Here is a 21,353-nt window from a genome sequence, read left to right on the forward strand (position 1 = left end):
CAGAGAGACCCGGTTAATATCCTACACAGAGAGAGCCTGGTTAATATCCTACACAGAGAGAGAGACCTGGTTAATATCCTACACAGAGAGAGAGACCTGGTTAATATCCTACACAGAGAGACCTGGTTAATATCCTACACAGAGAGAGAGACCCGGTTAATATCCTACACAGAGAGACCTGGTTAATATCCTACACAGAGAGACCTGGTTAATATCCTACACAGAGAGAGAGACCCGGTTAATATCCTACACAGAGAGACCTGGTTAATATCCTACACAGAGAGACCTGGTTAAAATCCTACACAGAGAGACCTGGTTAATGACCTTCACAGTAATACCTTAGGAGGGATTTTCTTCATGTAGTTCCAGCTGTGTTGCTGGGGCCCATTGTTCCTGTTGTCCTGACCGTGGCCGTCTCTCTCCCGGTCTCTGTGGTTCTCTCTGTGACCGTCTCTCTCCCGGTCTCGGTGACTTGGGGCGTTGCTCCACATCCCGATCTCCACCTCCTCCTCTGGTTCCCAACTGGACTGGCACGACACCTCCTCACCACACCAGGTATTACTCTCCTGCTGGTGCATGGGCTTGGGACCTGGAGAGAGGAGGGGAGAGAGGACGAAAGGGATGAAACCCTGGAGAGAGAACAGGGAGACAAGGGGGGACGGGACCCGGGGGGAGACGAGGGGGGACGGGACCCGGGGGACGGGACCCGGAGGGAGACGAGGGGGGACGGGACCCGGGGGGAGGGGACCCGGGGGAGACGAGGGGGGACGGGCCCCGGGGAGACGAGGGGGACGGGACCCGGGGGACGGGACCCGGAGGGAGCGGGACCCGGGGGAGACGGGACCCGGGGGAGACGAGGGGGACGGGACCTGGGGGAGACCGGGACCTGGAGGGAGACGAGGGGATGTGTGTGTGTGTCTCACCAGGTTTGTGGTGGTTCTGTGGTCCAGGTCCTTCCCAGCCTCCCGTCCCAGAGTTGTCCCCTCTGTCTCTGTCCCCTCTGTGTCCCAGCTCCTCCCAGGTGGAGCTGGTGTCCATGGGTTTCCCCCAGGCCGATGTCCCGTTGTCCACAGAGACAGGGGGGCCTGACGGCTCACACCACGTTCCTGACTCCATCTTCTGGGGACCTCCGTACTGTTCACCCCAGCCTGGAGGCAGGAGAGGGGGGAGAGGAAAGAGGGGAGAGAGGCGGAGGTATGTGAGATGGAGATTCCTAAATGGCAGGTAACTTTGTACCTTCTGAACTCTGCTGTTGTACTGATCAATAACAGACGAGCTGGGCTTCTAGTCTCAGACGGATCAATAACAGTCGTTTAGCGCCTAGCATGAGGCTAGCGTTTAGCGCCTAGCATGAGGCTAGCGTTTAGCGCCCTAGCATGAGGCTATCTGGGAGTGATTTATATAGAGCCCTGGATCTGGGAGGGATTTATATAGAGCCCTGGATCTGGGAGGGGTTTATATAGAGCCCTGGATCTGGGAGGGGTTTATATAGAGCCCTGGATCTGGGAGTGGTTTATATAGAGCCCTGGATCTGGGAGTGGTTTATATAGAGCCCTGGATCTGGGAGTGGTTTTATATAGAGCCCTGGACCTGGGAGGGGATTTATATAGAGCCCTGGACCTGGGAGGGGTTTATATAGAGCCCTGGACCTGGGAGGGGTTTATATAGAGCCCTGGATCTGGGAGGGGTTTATATAGAGCCCTGGATCTGGGAGTGGTTTATATAGAGCCCTGGATCTGGGAGTGGTTTATATAGAGCCCTGGATCTGGGAGTGGTTTATATAGAGCCCTGGATCTGGGAGTGGTTTATATAGAGCCCTGGATCTGGGAGTGGTTTATATAGAGCCTTGGATCTGGGAGTGGTTTATATAGAGCCCTGGATCTGGGAGTGGTTTATATAGAGCCCTGGATCTGGGAGTGGATTATATAGAGCCCTGGATCTGGGAGTAATTTATATAGAGCCCTGGATCTGGGAGTGGTTTTATACAGCCCTTTCAGTCTCCCCCTTTCTGTCTCTCTCCTGTCAGTCTCCCCCTTTCTGTCTCAGTCATCCCCCTTTCTCTCAGTCCCCACCCACCCTGGAACTCTCTGTATTTCAGACCAAACAAAGGTCTGTGTTTCTGCCTGCTCTCACAGCGCAGAGAGAAAAATCAATGCTGTAGAACATTCCAGAAGGATGACGCAACCCAAACACACACACACACACACACACAGTGTCCTCCACCTCCCCTTAGTGTGTGTGTGTGTGTAAAGCTCCCTCCACTCACCAGGGCTGCAGGTCTTGTCCTTGTCGGCCATGTTGTTCAGGGGTGGTGGGGGCTGCTGGGTCTGCGGGGGTTTGGTCATGACCATGGCATCCTGCTCTGATTGGCTGGTCTTGTTCCACATATTAACCCCGCTACAGTTGTATTTGTTGGGGTCTCCCCATGCCGACGTCCCGTCGTCGATCTCCATCCGTCTCCTCACCGACTCTGGACTAGGCTCCTCCCACCCGGTAGGCTCCTCCTCTTTGTGGGAGGATCCAACAGGGACCGCCCCTCCAGTCCAGCCGCTGGGTTTGGAACCTCCGGGACCTGAGGGTTGGGGACCACCTGGTGGAAGTCCTCTAGGGTCCTGGCCAGGGTTGGAATTAGAGTCTGGGCTTTTACCCCAATCGGAAGGGGGCGCCGGGTCTCCCCAGTTCTGAGAAGGGTGGTTGGGCTTCATGGCCGACTCGCCCCATCCCCCTTGGGTCTGGTGGTTCTGGGGCTTGGGTCCGGGGATGGATACGGAGGGCTCTCCCCAGCCAGAGTGAGGGTTGTTGGGGCGTTCAGGGGTGTTGGACCCTCCGCTGCCACCCCAGGTGCTGCTGCTGTCGTCGGTGTGTGTGTTGGTGTTGACCGGGTGGCCGGGTTCACCCCATCCTCCAGACCCCGAACGGTCGCTGTCGTTGTCCCATCCCCCAGACCCGCTAGTCTTCTGGGGCTGGCCCCAGTAGCTGCTCCCTCCTCCTCTGGAGCGGTCTCCACCACCACTAGGGGGGCGCCCCAGCTCTGCTGCTTTTGGGGTTTAGGAGGGTTCGTCCAGGTGTTGGACTGATCTTCCTTCTGGCTGTTACCCCAGGTAGAGGAAGAGTTGCTGTTCTCCCATCCTCGCTCTCCTCCAGGGCCTTTGTTGTCTCTGTCTCCACACCCAGACAAGGTCTTCTGCTCTGCCCAGGCAGGCCCTCCTGACTCTGGGCTTGTATTTCCCGGCCCGTCCCCCATCCTCCAGAGCTGGAGGTCTGAGAACGGGCTGCGTGGCTTTTCGATCCCCAGCCAGGGCCTCCGTTACCGGGCTTCCTGTCATCGGGTCTGGGGGCAGGAGAGGTGACGTCCCAGGCTGTGTTCTGGCGTATGGGGGTCTGACCCCAGCCGGTGTTGCAGAGGACACGGGGTCCACGTCTGTACAGGAGAGGACTTGCTGAGTTGACCCAGGAGGGGGACTCTTCGACGGGGATCGTTCCTGTCCCGGTCTAAGCTACGGCCTACAGAGCTCTCCCCGCTCCCCTCACTGCCTCCAGACGTACCCCAGCACCCGCTCGCATGTCCCTGCACTCCTCCTCCTCCTCCCATCCTGAGGGCATCATCTTCAAGACTCTTCCAGCCGTTGGCTCCTCCCCCCGACTTCCGTCCGTCGCTGGAATCCTGAGATTTGTTGCCGGGCAACGAGCTCCACTCCCCCATTGGGGGGTTGCCTGTTGGAGGAGGAGCCAGATGAAGAACAGGAGGAAGAGGAGGAGGCGCTGCCCCACGGTCGGGGGATGCCAGCAGGACCCACTCCGTTCCCGTTGATCCCACCTCCTCCAGTCCCCAAGGACAGGTTGTGAGGAGAGGAGGAAGCAGCGGGGCCAGAGTCCCACCTCCCTACAGGGGTCTTGCTGTTATTTTTACTGTTGTAAACAGCAGCAGCAGCAGCAGGGGAGGAGGGGCTGGCCCTGTCCCTGGCCGTTCACAGTGTCTCCAGGGCCCGAAACCCCCCAGGGCTTAGAGAAGCCCCCTGCCAGGCCGTCGCTGTAGGGGTGCTGGGCGCCATAGAGGGTCCCGTTGGAGAGCTGATCTCCAGGCTCTGACCCTCCTCCTCCTCCTCCTCCTCCAGCTCCCCAGGAACGCTGCCCCGAGCCGGATTCGTTCCTCTGCACTGAGCCGCCCGTAGAGTTTGGTAAACTAGAGGTGTTTATGGCGTTAGTAGTGTTATTTGGTCCGTTGGTCGCTTCAGTGTTAAGGTGGTGAGTCTTGACAGTAGTATCATTCAGGAGGTGGTGCTGTTGTTCTGATAGAGACGGAGAGAGGCTGTCCGGCTGTATCGCTCCCCAGCCCAGAGAGCCTCCCTGCTGGCCAATCTTACAGCCAGAGGGTCCCTGGGGACCAGGCCAGGCACTGTGGTTAACATTTGGGTTCAAAGTGCTGGGGTTCACACCAGCTCCGTTGGCCGACGCCCGGTGGCTCGGCTTGTTGCCGCGGCTACCGTCGGCGGGGGCGGAGGCGTCGTTGTCGTCGGGGCGGCGTTCATCGCCGAGCCGTTGGTCACGCCCCCACGGGCTTTTCACCGCCCGTTACACATTATGACGTTATTGCTGCTGCTACAGGGAGGAGGGGCGCAGCCGTTAGTCACCGTCAGGGGGAGAAGTGGTTCCCGTTACGGTCTCCGTTAACGCCCGGGCGGCGACGACAACGTCATCACGGTGACCAAGTTCTTCTCCGAGCCGCCAGAGCTAGAGGCGGAGTCTGTGTCCATGCATTCTGAGGTGAGCTCGGGGTCGCTGCCGGAGCTGCTGCCGGATGCCGAGTTGGACGAGGAGGAAGGCGCGTCACTGCAGACCGAGTCTACCAGCACCTTGAAAAGAAAAATCAATTTTTATTAAGAAATAAAACGTTATTTATAAAAAATCGAGCCTTTAAAAAAATTTACAAATTCTAAAAAAGGGACCCAAATTCGCTTTACACTTGTATAAACATCCACATGGCAGTCAGAGATACTGAAATACATGGATATTGCGTCTGAAAACTAAAAAAAACGGTCCCAAATTCTGATCTTTTTAAAATCATATCTTTATCAGAACCAGTTTTTAACGGGCTTTTAAAGTTGACTTCAGCCGCAAAGGTTTAGGAGGAAAACACCAATGAGATTGAATGTTTGAATTACTTTACAATAGGATACATATATTTGAATTGGAGACTAAATTCCTTCAAAAATATTAAAACACTAAAAGAAATATGCTTTTGATTTCACTATATTCAACACTGGATGAAACACGACAACAACAAAAACAATGACAATCATTTCAATTCAGCAGGAACGGGTTGCGGAACGGGTTACAGAACGGGTTGCGGAACGGGTTACAGAACGGGTAGGGAACGCGTTGGAAAACGGATTGCGGAACGGGTTACAGAACGGGTTACAGAACGGGTTACAGAACGGGTAGGGAACGCGTTGCGGAACGGGTTGCGGAACGGGTTACAGAACGGGTTACAGAACGGGTAGGGGAACGCCGTTGCGGAATGCGTTGCCGAACGGGTAGGGGAAACGCGTTACAGAACGGGTTGCGGAACGGGTTACAGAACGGGTAGGGAACGCGTTGCGGAACGGGTTACAGAACGGGTAGGGAACGGGTAGGGAACGCGTTGCGGAACGGGTTACAGAACGGGTAGGGGAACGGGCAAGAAGCTTCTCGCTTCCAACACAGCTAACGACTGAGAGCAAGAAGCTTCTCGCTTCCAACATAGCTAACGACTGAGAGCAAGAAGCTTCTCGCTTCCAACATAGCTAACGACTGAGAGCAAGAAGCTTCTCGCTCCAACACAGCTAACGACTGAGAGCAAGAAGCTTCTCGCCCAACACAGCTAACGACTGAGAGCAAGAAGCTTCTCGCCCAACATAGCTAACGACTGAGAGCAAGAAGCTTCTCGCTTCCAACACAGCTAACGACTGAGAGCAAGAAGCTTCCGCTTCCAACACAGCTAACGACTGAGAGCAAGAAGCTTCTCGCTTCCAACACAGCTAACGACAGAGCAAGAAGCTTCTCGCTTCCAACACAGCTAACGACAGAGAGGAAGAAGCTTCGCTTCCCAACACAGCTAACGACAGAGAGGAAGAAGCTTCTCGCTTCCAACACAGCTAACGACAGAGGAAGAAGCTTCGCTTCCAACACAGCTAACGACAGAGAGCAAGAAGCTTCTCGCTCCAACATAGCTAACGACTGAGAGGAAGAAGCTTCTCGCTTCCAACACAGCTAACGACAGAGAGCAAGAAGCTTCTCGCCCAACATAGCTAACGACAGAGAGCAAGACGCTTCTCGCTTCCAACACAGCTAACGACTGAGAGCAAGACGCTCTCGCTTCCAACACAGCTAACGACTGAGAGCAAGACGCTTCTCCGCCCAACACAGCTAACGACTGAGCAAGACGCTTCGCTTCCAGCAAATTAAAGATAGGATAGCGATTGCTTTGCTACCCAAAACCAAAGTAATTCTGAACTGCTGAAATTACTGCAATACTGTTAATATATTTTCATGTCATTTTTTTCCCCCAGTCCTACCCACTGATGAAGCAACATCGGAAGGAAGTGTGAACAGCTTTAATGAACGCAAGCTACAGCGTACGACTACTTGTTGATTCAAATGACAAGCCGACCCACTTGTATTCAGAACCACGTTGTTGACTGACAACTTTACTAACTAGCTAGTTTATTATTCGGTCTAAACCCGTCTGATTTCATTACTAACTAGCTAGTTCACTATTCTGTCTAAACCAGTCTGATTTCATTACTAACTAGCTAGTTCACTATTCTGTCTAAACCAGTCTGATTTCATTACTAACTAGCTAGTTCACTATTCTGTCTAAACCAGTCTGATTTCATTACTAACTAGCTAGTTCACTATTCTGTCTAAAACCAGTCTGATTTCCAACACAGCTAACGACTGAGAGGAAGAAGCTTCTCGCTTCCAACATAGCTAACGACTGAGAGCAAGAAGCTTCTCGCTTCCAACATAGCTAACGACTGAGAGCAAGAAGCTTCTCGCTTCCAACACAGCTAACGACTGAGCAAGACGCTTCTCGCTTCCAGCAAATTAAAGATAGGATAGCGATTGCTTTGCTACCCAAAACCAAAGTAATTCTGAACTGCTGAAATTACTGCAATACTGTTAATATATTTTCATGTCATTTTTCCCCAGTCCTACCCACTGATGAAGCAACATCGGAAGGAAGTGTGAACAGCTTTAATGAACGCAAGCTACAGCGTACGACTACTTGTTGATTCAAATGACAAGCCGACCCACTTGTATTCAGAACCACGTTGTTGACTGACAACTTTACTAACTAGCTAGTTTATTATTCGGTCTAAACCCGTCTGATTTCATTACTAACTAGCTAGTTCACTATTCTGTCTAAAACCAGTCTGATTTCATTACTAACTAGCTAGTTCACTATTCTGTCTAAACCAGTCTGATTTCATTACTAACTAGCTAATTCCTTATTCGGTCTAAACCAGTCTGATTTCATTACTAACTAGCTAGTTCACTATTCGGTCTAAACCAGTCTGATTTCATTACTAACTAGCTAGTTCACTATTCTGTCTAAACCAGTCTGATTTCATTACTAACTAGCTAGTTCACTATTCTGTCTAAAACCAGTCTGATTTCATTACTAACTAGCTAGTTCATTATTCAGTCTAAACCAGTCTGATTTCATTAACTAGCTAGTTCATTATTCAGTCTAAACCAGTCTGATTTCATTACTAACTAGCTAGTTCACTATTCTGTCTAAAACCAGTCTGATTTCATTACTAACTAGCTAGTTCATTATTCGGTCTAAACCAGTCTGATTTCATTACTAACTAGCTAGTTCACTATTCTGTCTAAAACCAGTCTGATTTCATTACTAACTAGCTAGTTCATTATTTGGTCTAAACCAGTTAGCTGCGACAGTCTCAGGTCAGGAAGTTTGAGCTAGCGTTTTCACATTGGGCATGCTAACTAAACTTGGAAATGTTCCTGAAGTAAAATCATACAATAGTTTTTTTCCCTTTCTTTACATTACAGTAAAAGATTGAAATGATTTCAAAAACAACCAGAAAAAAAAAAACTAGATTTCCGTTCCATTTTTTTTTCGAGACATCCGAACGGGTTTCTCGTAAACCGCCTCACATTATAACGTTCCAAGATTAAAATACAAGTGAAACCCCCCCCCCAAAAAACAACAAACATGGCGGTATATACACTTGGAGAAGCTCAGAGAATCCTCACCTTGCCCCAGTTACTGTTGGTGTCACTGCTGCAGGGAGAACCAGAGCTCCACGGGCAATTCTCATACTGCGAATCCAGGCCAGGGTGGTCCAAACCTGGGGACAGAAAGGGGGAGAGACGAAAGGGGTGGTGGTGGAAGTTTGGTTAGCTCACAAGAGAACACAAACACAAACCAGGACGTTCTTTCACTAATCATTGATCTGACGTGTGGATTGGTGGAAACGGGAGGGGTGGAACCCAGACGTTCACCTGTTACTGAGCGAGAAGAAGGAAAGGTGCCTTGTAGAAGTGCTCCAATGTCTCTCTGATCTCAATAACACGAGTACTCTCCCAGTGTCCTCTAGCCCGGCCCGCCCCAGTGTCCCTCTAGCCCGGCCCGGCCCAGTGTCCCTCTAGCCCGGCCCGGCCCAGTGTCCCTCTAGCCCGCCCGGCCCAGTGTCCCTCTAGCCCGGCCCGAGTGTCCCTCTACCCGGCCCAGTGTCCCACGGCCCAGTGTCCCTCTAACCCGGCCCGCCCAGTGTCCCTCTAGCCCGGCCCGGCCCAGTGTCCCTCTAGCCCGGCCCGGCCCAGTGTCCCTCTAGCCCGGCCCGGCCCAGTGTCCCCTCTAGCCCGGCCCGGCCCAGTGTCCCTCTAGCCCAGTCCCAGTGTCTCTAACCCAGTCCCAGTGTCTCTAACCCAGTCCCAGTGTCTCTAACCCAGTCCCAGTGTCTCTAACCCAGTCCCAGTGTCTCTAACCCAGTCCCAGTGTCTCTAACCCAGTCCCAGTGTCTCTAACCCGGGGGAGGGGAGAGACGGGAAAGGAGGGGAGACGGGGAGGAGAGACGGGAGGGAGAGACGGGAAAGGGAGGGGGGAGGGGAGAGGTGAGAGGGAGGAGGGAGGGGCTGTTTATTCTTTTACGACGAGAACCTCTTCCTCCGTACTAAACTAACCCTTTCATGTCTCCTGTATCCGTTCTTCTCTTCTGGCAATTAGCCACCCTGCTTTTCTGTAAAGACTCGCTCCTTCTCACCAGTCACACACACACACACACACACACGGCGGCTGCCAATTCTCCTAGAATGTTGTCTAGTCTGCCTACTAAGTCAGAATGTCCCCCCTTCTCCTCCTCCCACCCTCTCCTCCTCCTCCCCCTCCCTCCTCCTCTCCCTCTACCACCTCCTCTCCCCCGTTGTACCCTAACCCTACCTTTGAAGGAGCCCATGCTGTGACAAAAGTAGTTTTAAAAGTTGAATAGCAAGGTGAGACGATCTTAAAAGGTTAACCGTAAGAGAGATCAGATCAATTTATATGTATTTCACCTTTACTTAACCAGGTAGGCAAGTTGAGAAACAAGTTCTCATTTACAACTGCGACCTGGCCAAGAATAAAGCAAAGCAGTTCGACACTTAGACTTACACATGGAGTAAAACAAACATACAGTGGAACAACTGGGCTTCAGGAATGACCTTGTTGTCTGACTGGAGTAGTACAGGCAGAGGTCCAGGAATGACCTTGTTGTCTGACTGGAGTAGTATAGGCAGAGGTCCAGGAATGACCTTGTTGTCTGACTGGAGTAGTACAGGCAGAGGTCCAGGAAGGCCTTGTGCAGACTGGAGAAGAAGAGTCAAGGTCAAAGGGTAAAAAAAAAAAAAAGTTTGTCACCTGTTTGGTTAGGGGAGTGGCTGACCGAGTCCCGAATTGGAGCCATGCCTAGGATAAAGGACAGAAGAGAGGAACGAAAATGAGAGGGGATAGCGAGAGAGAGAGAGGATGAGAGAGAGAGAGAGAGAGGGGATGGCGAGAGAGAGAGAGGATAGCGAGAGAGAGAGAGAGAGAGAGAGGGGATGGCGACCGAGAGAGGGATAGCGAGAGAGAGAGAGAGAGAGAGAGAGGGGATAGCGAGAGAGAGAGAGAGAGAGGGATGGCGAGAGAGAGAGAGAGAGAGAGAGAGGGGATAGCAGAGAGAGAGAGGGGATAGCAGAGAGAGAGAGGGGATAGCGAGAGAGAGGATGGCGAGAGAGAGAGAGGATGGCGAGAGAGAGAGGAGGGGATGGCGAGAGAGAGAGAGAGAGGGATGGCGAGAGAGAGAGAGAGAGGGATGGCGAGAGAGGAGAAGAGGGGATAGCGAGAGAGAGAGAGAGAGAGAGGAGAGAGAGGGGATAGCGAGAGAGAGGGAGGGATAGCGAGAGAGAGAGAGAGGGGATAGCGAGAGAGAGAGAGAGGGATGGCGAGAGAGAGAGAGAGGGGATGGCGAGAGAGAGAGAGAGAGGGATGGCCAGAGAGAGAGAGAGAGAGGATGGCGCGAGAGAGAGAGAGGGGATGGCGAGAGAGAGAGAGAGGATGGCGAGAGAGAGAGAGGGGATGGCGAGAGAGAGAGAGGGATGGCGAGAGAGAGAGAGGGGATGGCGAGGAGAGAGGGGGATGGCGAGAGAGAGAGAGGGCGAGAGAGAGGGGATAGCGAGAAAGAGGGAGAGAGGGATAGGAGAGGGAGGGAGAGAGGGGATAGCGAGAGAGAGGGGGATGGCGAGAGAGAGGAGGGGGAGAGAGGGCGAGAGAGAGGGGGATAGCGAGAGAGAGGGAGAGAGGGGATAGCGAGAGAGAGGGAGAGAGGGGATAGCGAGGAGAGGGATGGCGGGAGGCGAGAGAGAGGGGATAGCGAGAGAGAGGGAGAGAGGGGATAGCGAGAGAGGGGATACAGAGAGAGGGGATGGCGAGAGAGAGGAGGGCGAGAGAGAGAGGGCGAGAGAGAGAGAGGGCGAGAGAGAGAGAGGGCGAGAGAGAGAGGAGGGCGAGAGAGAGGGGATGGCGAGAGAGGGAGAGAGGGGATAGCGAGAGAGAGGGAGGGGATGGCGAGAGAGAGGAGGAGAGAGATGGCGAGAGAGAGGGGATAGCGAGAGGAGAGAGAGAGAGAGAGAGAAGAAAAACAATTAAATGTTAAAACAGCGTCAGGAAGACAAGCAGCCAAAGAAATAAAGCAGACACGACAACCGCCACCCGCAGACACACTACCGCCGCCACCCGCAGACACACTACCGCCGCCCCCGCAGACACACTACCGCCCGCCCCCGCAGACACACTACCGCCGCCACCCGCAGACACACTACCGCCGCCACCCGCAGACACACTACCGCCGCCCCCGCCGCCACACTACCGCCGCCACCCGCCGACACACTACCGCCACCCGCAGACACACTACCGCCGCCACCCGCAGACACACTACCCCGCCACACTACCGCCGCCACCCGCAGACACACCACCGCCGCCACCCGCAGACACACTACCGCCGCCACCCGCAGACACACTACCGCCGCCACCCGCCGCCACACTACCGCCGCCACCCGCAGCCACACTACCGCCGCCACCCGCAGACACACACCGCCGCCACCCGCCACACTACCCCACGCCACACCGCCGCCACCCCGCCGCCACACACCCCGCCACACTACCGCCGCCACCCGCAGACACACTACCGCCGCCACCCGCAGACACACTACCGCCGCCCCCGCAGACACACTACCGCCGCCCCCGCAGACACACTACCGCCGCCCCCGCAGACACACTACCGCCGCCACCCGCAGACACACTACCGCCGCCACACTACCGCCGCCACCCGCAGACACACTACCACCGCACACTACCACCACCACCCGCAGACACTACCACCCCACCCCCAGACACTACCGCCCCACCCCCAGACACTACCGCCACCCCCAGACACTACCACCACCCCCAGACACTACCACCACCCGCAGACACTACCACCACCCCCAGACACTACCACCACCCCCAGACACTACCACCACCCCCAGACACTACTACTGTCGAGCTAAAGGCTAGGAGCTGCCACTTTCAAGGAGCGCGACACTAATCCGGACGCTTATAAGAAATCGTCTCTGACGCTCGTCGGATGAGGCAGGGGGCTTGCAAACTATTACGGACGACGAAGGGAGACCCGGCCGCGAGCTGCCCAGTGAAGCGAGCCTACCAGACGAGCTAAATGCCTTTGATGTTCGCCTTGAGGCAAGCAACACTGAAGCATGCATGAGAGCACAAGCTGTTCCGGATGACTGTGTGATCACGCTCTCTGTAGCCGACGTGAGCAACACTTTTAAATAGGTCAACATTCCCAAGGACGCAGGGCCAGACGGATTACCAGGAACGTGGACTCAGAGTTTGCGCGGACAAACTGGTCTTCACTGACATTTTCAAACCACTCGCTGACCGAGTCTGTAATACCAACATGTTTCAAACAGACCACCATCCTGAGCCATAGAGGACCTTAGTGTTGACAGCACTAACCTACTGATACTAGAGGACCTTAGTGTTGACAGTACTAACCTACTGAGCCATAGAGGACCTTAGTGTTGACAGTTCTAACCTACTGAGCCATAGAGGACCTTAGTGTTGACAGTTCTAACCTACTGAGCCATAGAGGACCTTAGTGTTGCCAGTACTAACTTACTGAGCCATAGAGGACCTTAGTGTTGACAGTACTAACCTACTGAGCCATAGAGGACCTTAGTGTTGACAGTTCTAACCTACTGAGCCATAGAGGACCTTAGTGTTGACAGTACTAACCTACTGAGCCATAGAGGACCTTAGTGTTGCCAGTACTAACCTACTGAGCCATAGAGGACCTTAGTGTTGACAGTACTAACCTACTGAGCCATAGAGGACCTTAGTGTTGACAGTACTAACCTACTGAGACATAGAGGACCTTAGTGTTGACAGTTAGTGGACTAAACACTGAGCCATTAGAGGTACCTTAGTGTTGACAGTAACTAACCCACAGAGGCATAGAGGACCTTAGTGTTGACAGTTAGTGGACTAAACAGAGAGCCATTCAGATGTAGTCCAGGTGAGGTAATGTTTATAACAGTTAGGGGACTAAACAGAGATCCAGATGTAGTCCAGGTACGTTTACAGTAATCTAAATCTACATTGTATTACCTGTTAGTAGCGCTGCCTGTCCGGGTCAGGGCGCCGCCTGGCTGTGTGGAGGACAGCTGCACTGGGGGGTGGGGCTCCTACAGCCACGGGGTCAGCTTGTGGTCAGGGCTCAGGGCCGGGCACACAGGGGCAGGCTGGGAGAGGGGCTGGCAGCTGGCTGGGACCCTGTTGGCATCTCTGAAGATGCTCGGAGCAGTGTGTGTGTGTGTGTGTGTGTGTGTGTGTAGTGGGGACGTTTTCGTTCAGATTGGCAGGCCAAGGAGGAGGAGTCTGCCTGGATTTGATATGTTCTGACGCTGTAGAGGAAGAGGAGGAGAGAGGAGGGGGAGGAAGAGGAGGGAGGGAGGAAGAGGAGGAGGAGAAAGGAGTTAGGTTGGATACTCCTGTGTACTTTTATGTGAGTGTCAGACACCAGAACTTCTCCTACTTCCTCTGGTATCTTTTCTAAAACCTTTCGGCTGGCTGCACACTTCTCCTGATCCAGCCACTGACTAACACAGACACTACACACTTAGTGACAGTGATCCTCTCCCTCCCTCTCTCCCTCCCTCCCTCCCTCCCTCCCCCCTCTCTCCCCCCTCCCTCCCTCTCTCTCCCTCCCTCTCTCCCTCTCCCTCCCTCCCCCTCTCCCCTCCCTCTCTCTCCCTCCCTGGAGAATATCATGGACACCAGGCAGTGTAGCGTCAGCCTGGTAATTCCACACCTCTTCCAGGAGAACAGAATGTGTGTGTGTCTGTTTGTAAACATGGCCGAGAGCCCAGAGAGGAGAGATAACATTACAGTCACAAGTGTGTTACTTCCCTCCTCGACTCTGACGACTGTGAGAACAGGGAACTCTAGTCACTGTTATACAACAGGCTTAGGAAAAGACCTGACTCCATGGCAACAAAACCTCAGAGACAGAGAGAGAAGCTAGGTAGGAGAGAGCTAGGTGTTGGTATGTGGACTAGGTGCTGGTATGTGGACTAGGTGTTGGTATGTGGACTAGGTGCTGGTATGTGGACTAGGTGTTGGTATGTGGACTAGGTGCTTTAGGTATGTGGACTAGGTGTTGGTATGTGGACTAGGTGCTGGGTTAGGTGTTGGTATGTGGACTAGGTGCTGGGTTAGGTGCGGGCATGTGGACTAGGTGTTGGGTTAGGTGCGGGCATGTAGACTAGGTGCGGGCATGTGGACTAGGTGCGGGCATGTGGACGGGGTGCGGGCATGTGGACGAGGTGCTGGCATGTGGACGAGGTGCTGGCATGTGGACGAGGTGCTGGCATGTGGACTAGGTGCTGGTATGTGGACTCAGGTGCTGGGTAGGTGTTGGTTGTGGACTAGGTGTTGGGTGGCTAGGTGTTGGTATGTGACTAGGTGTTGGTATGTGGACTAGGTGTTGGTATGTGGACTAGGTGTTGGTATGTGGACTAGGTGTTGGTATGTGGACTAGGTGTTGGTATGTGGACTAGGTGTTGGGTTAGGTGTTGGTATGTGGACTAGGTGTTGGGTTAGGTGTTGGTATGTGGACTAGGTGTTGGTATGTGACTAGGTGTTGGCATGTGGACTAGGTGTTGGGTTAGGTGTTGGTATGTGGACTAGGTGTTGGTATGTGGACGAGGTGCTGGCATGTGCGAGGTGCTGGCATGTGGACGAGGTGCTGGGTTAGGTGCTGGCATGTGGACTAGGTGCTGGGTTAGGTGCGGGCATGTGGACTAGGTGTTGGGTTGTGCGGGCATGTGGACTAGGTGTTGGTTAGGTGCGGGCATGTGGACTAGGGAGGTGCGGCTATGTGGACGAGGTGCGGGCATGTGGACGAGGTGCTGGTATGTGGACGAGGTGCTGGCATGTGGACGAGGTGTTGTTAGGTGTTGGCTATGTGGACTAGGTGTTGGGTTAGGTGTTGGCTATGTGGACTAGGTGTTGGGTTAGGTGTTGGTATGTGGACTAGGTGTTGGTATGTGGACTAGGTGTTGGTATGTGGAATAGGTGTTGGGTTAGGTGTTGGTATGTGGACTAGGTGTTGGGTTAGGTGTTGGTATGTGGACTAGGTGTTGGTATGTGGACTAGGTGTTGGGTTAGGTGTTGGTATGTGGACTAGGTGTTGGGTTAGGTGTTGGTATGTGGACTAGGTGTTGGGTTAGGTGTTGGTATGTGGACTAGGTGTTGGTATGTGGACTAGGTGTTGGTATGTGGAATAGGTGTTGGGTTAGGTGTTGGTATGTGGACTAGGTGTTGGGTTAGGTGTTGGTATGTGGACTAGGTGTTGGTATGTGGAATAGGTGTTGGGTTAGGTGTTGGTATGTGGACTAGGGTGTTGGGTTAGGTGTTGGTATGTGGACTAGGTGTTGGGTTAGGTGTTGGTATGTGGACTAGGTGTTGGTATGTGGACTAGGTGTTGGTATGTGGACTAGGTGTTGGTATGTGGACTAGGTGTTGGGTTAGGTGTTGGTATGTGGACGCGGCGCTGGCATGTGGACGAGGTGCTGGCATGTGGACGAGGTGCTGGCATGTGGAACAGGTGCTGGCATGTGGGACGAGGTGCTGGCATGTGGGACGAGGTGCTGGCATGTGGCGAGGTGCTGGCATGTGGAACAGGTGTTGGTATGTGGACAGGTGTTGGCATGTGGAATAGGTGTTGGGTTAGGTGTTGGTATGTGGAATAGGTGTTGGGTTAGGTGTTGGCTATGTGGACTAGGTGTTGGGTTAGGTGTTGGTATGTGGACTAGGTGTTGGTTGTGGACTAGGTGTTGGTATGTGGACTAGGTGTTGGTATGTGGACTAGGTGTTGGTATGTGGACTAGGTGTTGGTATGTGGACTAGGTGTTGGTATGTGGACTAGGTGTTGGTATGTGGACTAGGTGTTGGTATGTGGACTAGAAGTTCAGATCACCATGGTGATCGTCTCTATAACTGATCTCTACTGCTGGTGCCTGAGGGGGACGTCCCATGTCATCAGCACCCGGGGAAATAGTTGTTGGAGAGAGAGAGAAAGAGAGGGCAGGAGAGAGCGGGGAGAGAGCGAGGAGAGAGCGAGCAGAGAGCGGGAGAGGGCGGGGAGAGAGCGGAGAGAGCGGGGGGGAGAGAGAGAGAGAGAGCGAGAGAGAGAGCGAGAGAGAGCGAGCGAGGAGAGAGCGAGGAGAGAGGCGAGGAGAGAGCGGGGAGAGAGGGCGAGGAGAGAGCGGGGAGAGAGGCGAGGAGAGAGCGGGGAGAGGGCGGGGAGAGAGCGGGGAGAGGCGGGGAGAGCGGGAGAGAGCGGGAGAGGGCGGGGAGAGAGCGGGGAGAGAGCGGGAGAGAGCGGGGAGAGAGCGAGGAGAGAGCGAGAGAGGCGGAGAGCGAGAGAGAGAGAGCGAGAGAGAAGCGAGAGAGAGAGAGAGCGAGAGAGAGGAGAGGGAGGCGAGAGAGAGAGAGGGGAAGCGAGAGAGAGAGGGGGGAAGAGAGAGAGGAGAGAGAGGGGGAGAGAGGGGGAGCGAGAGAGGGGGACGCGAGAGAGGGGAGCGAGAGAGGGGGAGCGAGAGAGAGAGGGCGAGGGGAGCGAGAGGGGGGAGCGCGAGAGAGGGGAGGACGAGAGAGGGGGGGAGCACGAGAGAGAGGGGGAGCGAGAGAGAGAGGGGGGAGCGAGAGAGAGAGGGGGGAGCGAGAGAGAGAGGGGGGGAGCGAGAGAGAGAGGGGGGGGGCGAGAGAGTTGGAATGAAAGCCTGCAACCCCCTGTGGCTCGTCAGGACCAGCGTGGGTTAGCCTAACAGGTAATCGACAGAGTGACAGAGGAGAGAACACGACTACAACAGGAAACTAACTTTATTGTCCTCCAGGGAAAGGAAGTGCTTGGTTCAGTCTCTTACAACTTATATAAACAACCCTGTACTAAAATACACCGACAGGAAAGAGGTGGATAGCCTGGTCTGTCCTCTGACTAGCTAGGCTAACAACATGTAACTGGCTAGTAGCTACCCTGCAGAACAGCTAGGCTAAACAACATGTAACTAGCGAGTAGCTACCCTGCAGAACAGCTAGGCTAACAACATGTAACGAGCTAGTAGCTACCCGGCAGAACAGCTAGGCTAAACAACATGTAACTAGCGCGTAGCTACCCGGCAGAACAGCTAGGCTAAACAACATGTAACTAGCTAGTAGCTACACTGCAGAACAGCTAGGCTAACATGTAACTAGCTACTACCTACCCTGCAGAACAGCTAGGCTAACATGTAACTAGCTAGTACCTACCCTGCAGAACAGCTAGGCTAACATGTAACTAGCTACTACCTACCCTGCAGAACAGCTAGGCTAACATGTAACTAGCTACTACCTACCCTGCAGAACAGCTAGGCTAACATGTAACTAGCTAGCACCTACCCTGCAGAACAGCTAGGCTAACATGTAACTAGCTAGTACCTACCCTGCAGAACAGCTAGGCTAACATGTAACTAGCTACTACCTACCCTGCAGAACAGCTAGGCTAACATGTAACTAGCTACTACCTACCCTGCAGAACAGCTAGGCTAACAACATATAGTAGCCTAGCTGTTACCCTGCAGAACAGCTAGGCTAACATGTAACTAGCTAGTAGCTACCCTGCAGAACAGCTAGGCTAACATGTAACTAGCTAGTAGATACCCTGCAGAACAGCTAGGCTAACATGTAACTAGCTAGTAGCTACTCTGTGCTGGGGACCCGGCTGTGGCTGTCTAGGGCAGGAGGTGATTTAACCCTGCTACTGAGACCCAGTCCTGACTAAAACCCTGCCTGACTATCAACTGTTTCACTCCTGCCAGTAAAAACAACCCAATTTCCTGGTCTGGGCACACTGCCCCGCTCCACTGGTTCCCCCACCAGAGTTCAATAGGTCAACTCTGTTCTATTTCCTCAATTAAAAAGGAAGTAGGCCTCTTTTTAAAATATAATTTCCTTGATTACTCACGTTCTCTTTCCTCACCACCTTCTCAAAACCCATTGGATGAGAAGGTTAGATGTCCCTCCCCCTCTGATCTTCTCATCCAATGGGTTTTGAGGCAGCGGTAAAAGGACACCATTTTACTTTATATTTTTTTTAAATCAAGGAAATTAAATTGAGATTCTCGCTTTTTGTTGTGTTGACATTGCAGCCCACCATGTTGTCTCAGGGGGCCGTGCTGTGGCACTTCGCCTGCCTGGGAAACGATGTAGGGTAAAACACAAGAGCTGAGCCGCCCGGGGGACCGAGGCTACCGGGCTGAGCCGCCGGGGGGACCAAGGCTACCGGGCTGAGCCGCCGGGGGGACCAAGGCTACCGGGCTGAGCCGCCGGGGGACCAAGGCTACCGGGCTGAGCCGCCGGGGGGACCAAGGCTACCGGGCTGAGCCGCCGGGGGACCAAGGCTACCGGGCTGAGCCGCCGGGGGGACCAAGGCTACCGGGCTGAGCCGCCGGGGGGGACCAAGGCTACTTGTGTTACCCTGGAAACCTCCAGATAGTAGCAGCATTGTGTTGTTGTTGTTCTTGTTGTTGTGTAAGACCATGTTCAGAGAACAACACGTTTCTACATCACGTCAGGGTTTCAAATCTCTCTAAAACGGTTCAGTCCACAACAGCAGAGAATCTATTGGCTCAGGAGGTTTTCAAACAGAGGACAGTCAGTGTCAGTCCTGGTAGATTAGACATCAACAGATTTCTAAAACCAGTGTATTATGTAAATGTCGACGATGTTAAATATCTAAAAAGGTTCTTCTTACCTGTTGACCAGCCCTCTTTATCTTATACTCCTTCCTCTTCACTGTCTGTCTCTCGCTGGTCCATCCACTGTTCTGTCTTCTATGGGCTGGTTTCCTGTAGAGGCAGAGTGGGGGAGACGTTAGGTCCATCTATATACACCACACAAGGGCCTTGTGTTACTGGGGGAGCGCCGACCTGCCTCTGGGGCTCCTGACCAGGACTGGAACATGTTACTGGGGGAGCCCCGACTACTGGGTCCTGCCTCTGGGGGCTTGTTACTGGGGAGCCCCGACTACTGGGTCCTGCCTCTGGGGCCCTGGGAGCCCCGACTACTGGGTCCTGCCTCTGGGGCAGGACTGGATCATGTTTCTATTCCCTAATAAGGTGCACCCTACTCCCCACGTAGTGCACCCTACTCCCCACCTAGTGCACCCTACTCCCCACCTAGTGCACCCTACTCCCCACCTAGTGCACCCTACTCCCCACCTAGTGCACCCTACTCCCCACCTAGTGCACCCTACTCCCCACCTAGTCCACCCTACTCCCCACCTAGTGCACCCTACTCCCCACCTAGTCCACCCCTACTCCCCACGTAGTGCACCCTACTCCCCACCTAGTGCACCCTACTCCCCACCCTACTCCCCACCTAGTGCACCCTACTCCCCACGTAGTGCACCCTACTCTGTCTCCAACGTAAGTCCACCCTACTGCTCCACATCGGTAAGTCAACCCTAGCTGCTCCACGTTCATACGGTAGCATACCCTAGCTGCTCCAGTTCATACGGTGCAACCCGCTAGCTGCTCACAGGGGTTCATAACGGTAAAGTCATACCGGCTAGCTGCTCCAGGGGTTCATAACGGTAAAGTCATACCGGCTAGCTGCTCCAGGGGTTCATAGCGTGAAGTCATACCCGGCTAGCTGCTCCAGGGGGTTCATAACGGTAAAGTCATACCGGCTAGCTGCTCCAGGGGTTCATAACGGTAAAGTCATACCGGCTAGCTGCTCCAGGGGGTTCATAACGGTAAAGTCATACCGGCTAGCTGCTCCAGGGGGTTCATAACGGTAAAGTCATACCGGCTAGCTGCTCCAGGGGGTTCATAACGGTAAAGTCATACCGGCTAGCTGCTCCAGGGGGGTTCATAACGGTAAAGTCATACCGGCTAGCTGCTCCAGGGGGTTCATAACGGTAAAGTCATACCGGCTAGCTGCTCCAGGGGGTTCATAACGGTAAAGTCATACCGCTAGCTGCTCCAGGGGGTTCATAACGGTAAAGTCATACCGGCTAGCTGCTCCAGGGGGTTCATAACGGTAAAGTCATACCGGCTAGCTGCTCCAGGGTTCACCAAATCCATGGTTCAGTAGTTAAAAGTGGTTTTGGGGTCATGGTTTGGTTTCGGGGGAACAGCAGGGAAATTAAAATGGAATTCACAATGTTCCTGGCATTGTCTGTTGTGACAGAATTGTTATGTTGGACCTCTTAGAGTTTCCACTCTGATGTTGTGTTCGTAACCACGTGGGAGGTGGGAATTTACCAGTAGTGAAGTCATAAATACCAGTTGAATGCGTTCGTGAGATATGAACTCATGGGGCGAAAATGACTAATAACCAACAAATAAAAAATAAAATGCTGTTATAGATGTCATTTCGTTTAGTAGGTGAGGTCAGTTATTATTAGTTAGTTATTACAAGTTGGAGAGGCGCTCCAAGTGGATTTCACACAGTCGCGTGTGATAAATTCCCCACGTCCATGTTGATTCATGAACGCAGAATCCCGTTGCCTTTCTTCAGGACCAGATGAGCACGTCGTTTGTCTCTCAGCAAGAGGGCGTGTTTTGGTCTGTAACGCGGTCAAGTCAAAACGCAGCACAGGGTACATTAACCAGTACAAAAAAACCCCGGTCAGAAAAATCAGCTGTGAAGGTCTGCTTGAACGCTGAGGGGGGGAAACGACGTCATGTGGTTTCATTGCTGTTCCCGTCTTTCTCCCGCTACCCCGGGGCGACGTCAGCGTAAAAATGTGTCAGCGTATTTTGAGGTGTTTGGCAAGTCACCACGTCGAGCGTGACGACACACTACTAACGCTGTCAATTTACCGTCGTCGTCGAGACTAAATGTTCCCAAACTGGGAGATTTAATTAAAAAAACTATGGAGGAGAATCCTCCTGGTTTTAGATCAATTCCATCACAGCACAGAACTCGTTTCCTGGTTGGGCCTCAGAAAACAAAACGAACCAATTATGATTAGAATTTTGAAATGAACCAATTAAAAAGATATGAATTTTGATTTGTTACGTGCGCAGAATACAACAGGTGTAGAACATACAGTATAATGCTTACATTCATAAATCAAGATGGACGTGGGGAATTTATCGCAATCGACTGTGTGAAATCCACTTGAACGCCTCAACAGGTAATTACTATATACAACCAACAGTGCCATTTTTAAGTTAAAAAAGGTATTAGGTGAACAATAGTAAGGAAATAAAAAACAACA

At 53.2% G+C, this 21,353-nt stretch overlaps 1 pseudogene; it reads right to left on the reverse strand.

The window, feature by feature from the left end:
• LOC106594621 (trinucleotide repeat-containing gene 6A protein-like) overlaps positions 1 to 21,353 on the reverse strand; it is a 69,249-nt pseudogene that overhangs the window by 28,211 nt on the left and 19,685 nt on the right.

Source organism: Salmo salar, chromosome ssa06 (genome assembly GCF_905237065.1).
Source record: "Salmo salar chromosome ssa06, Ssal_v3.1, whole genome shotgun sequence".
NCBI classification, from domain to species: Eukaryota; Metazoa; Chordata; class Actinopteri; order Salmoniformes; family Salmonidae; genus Salmo; species Salmo salar.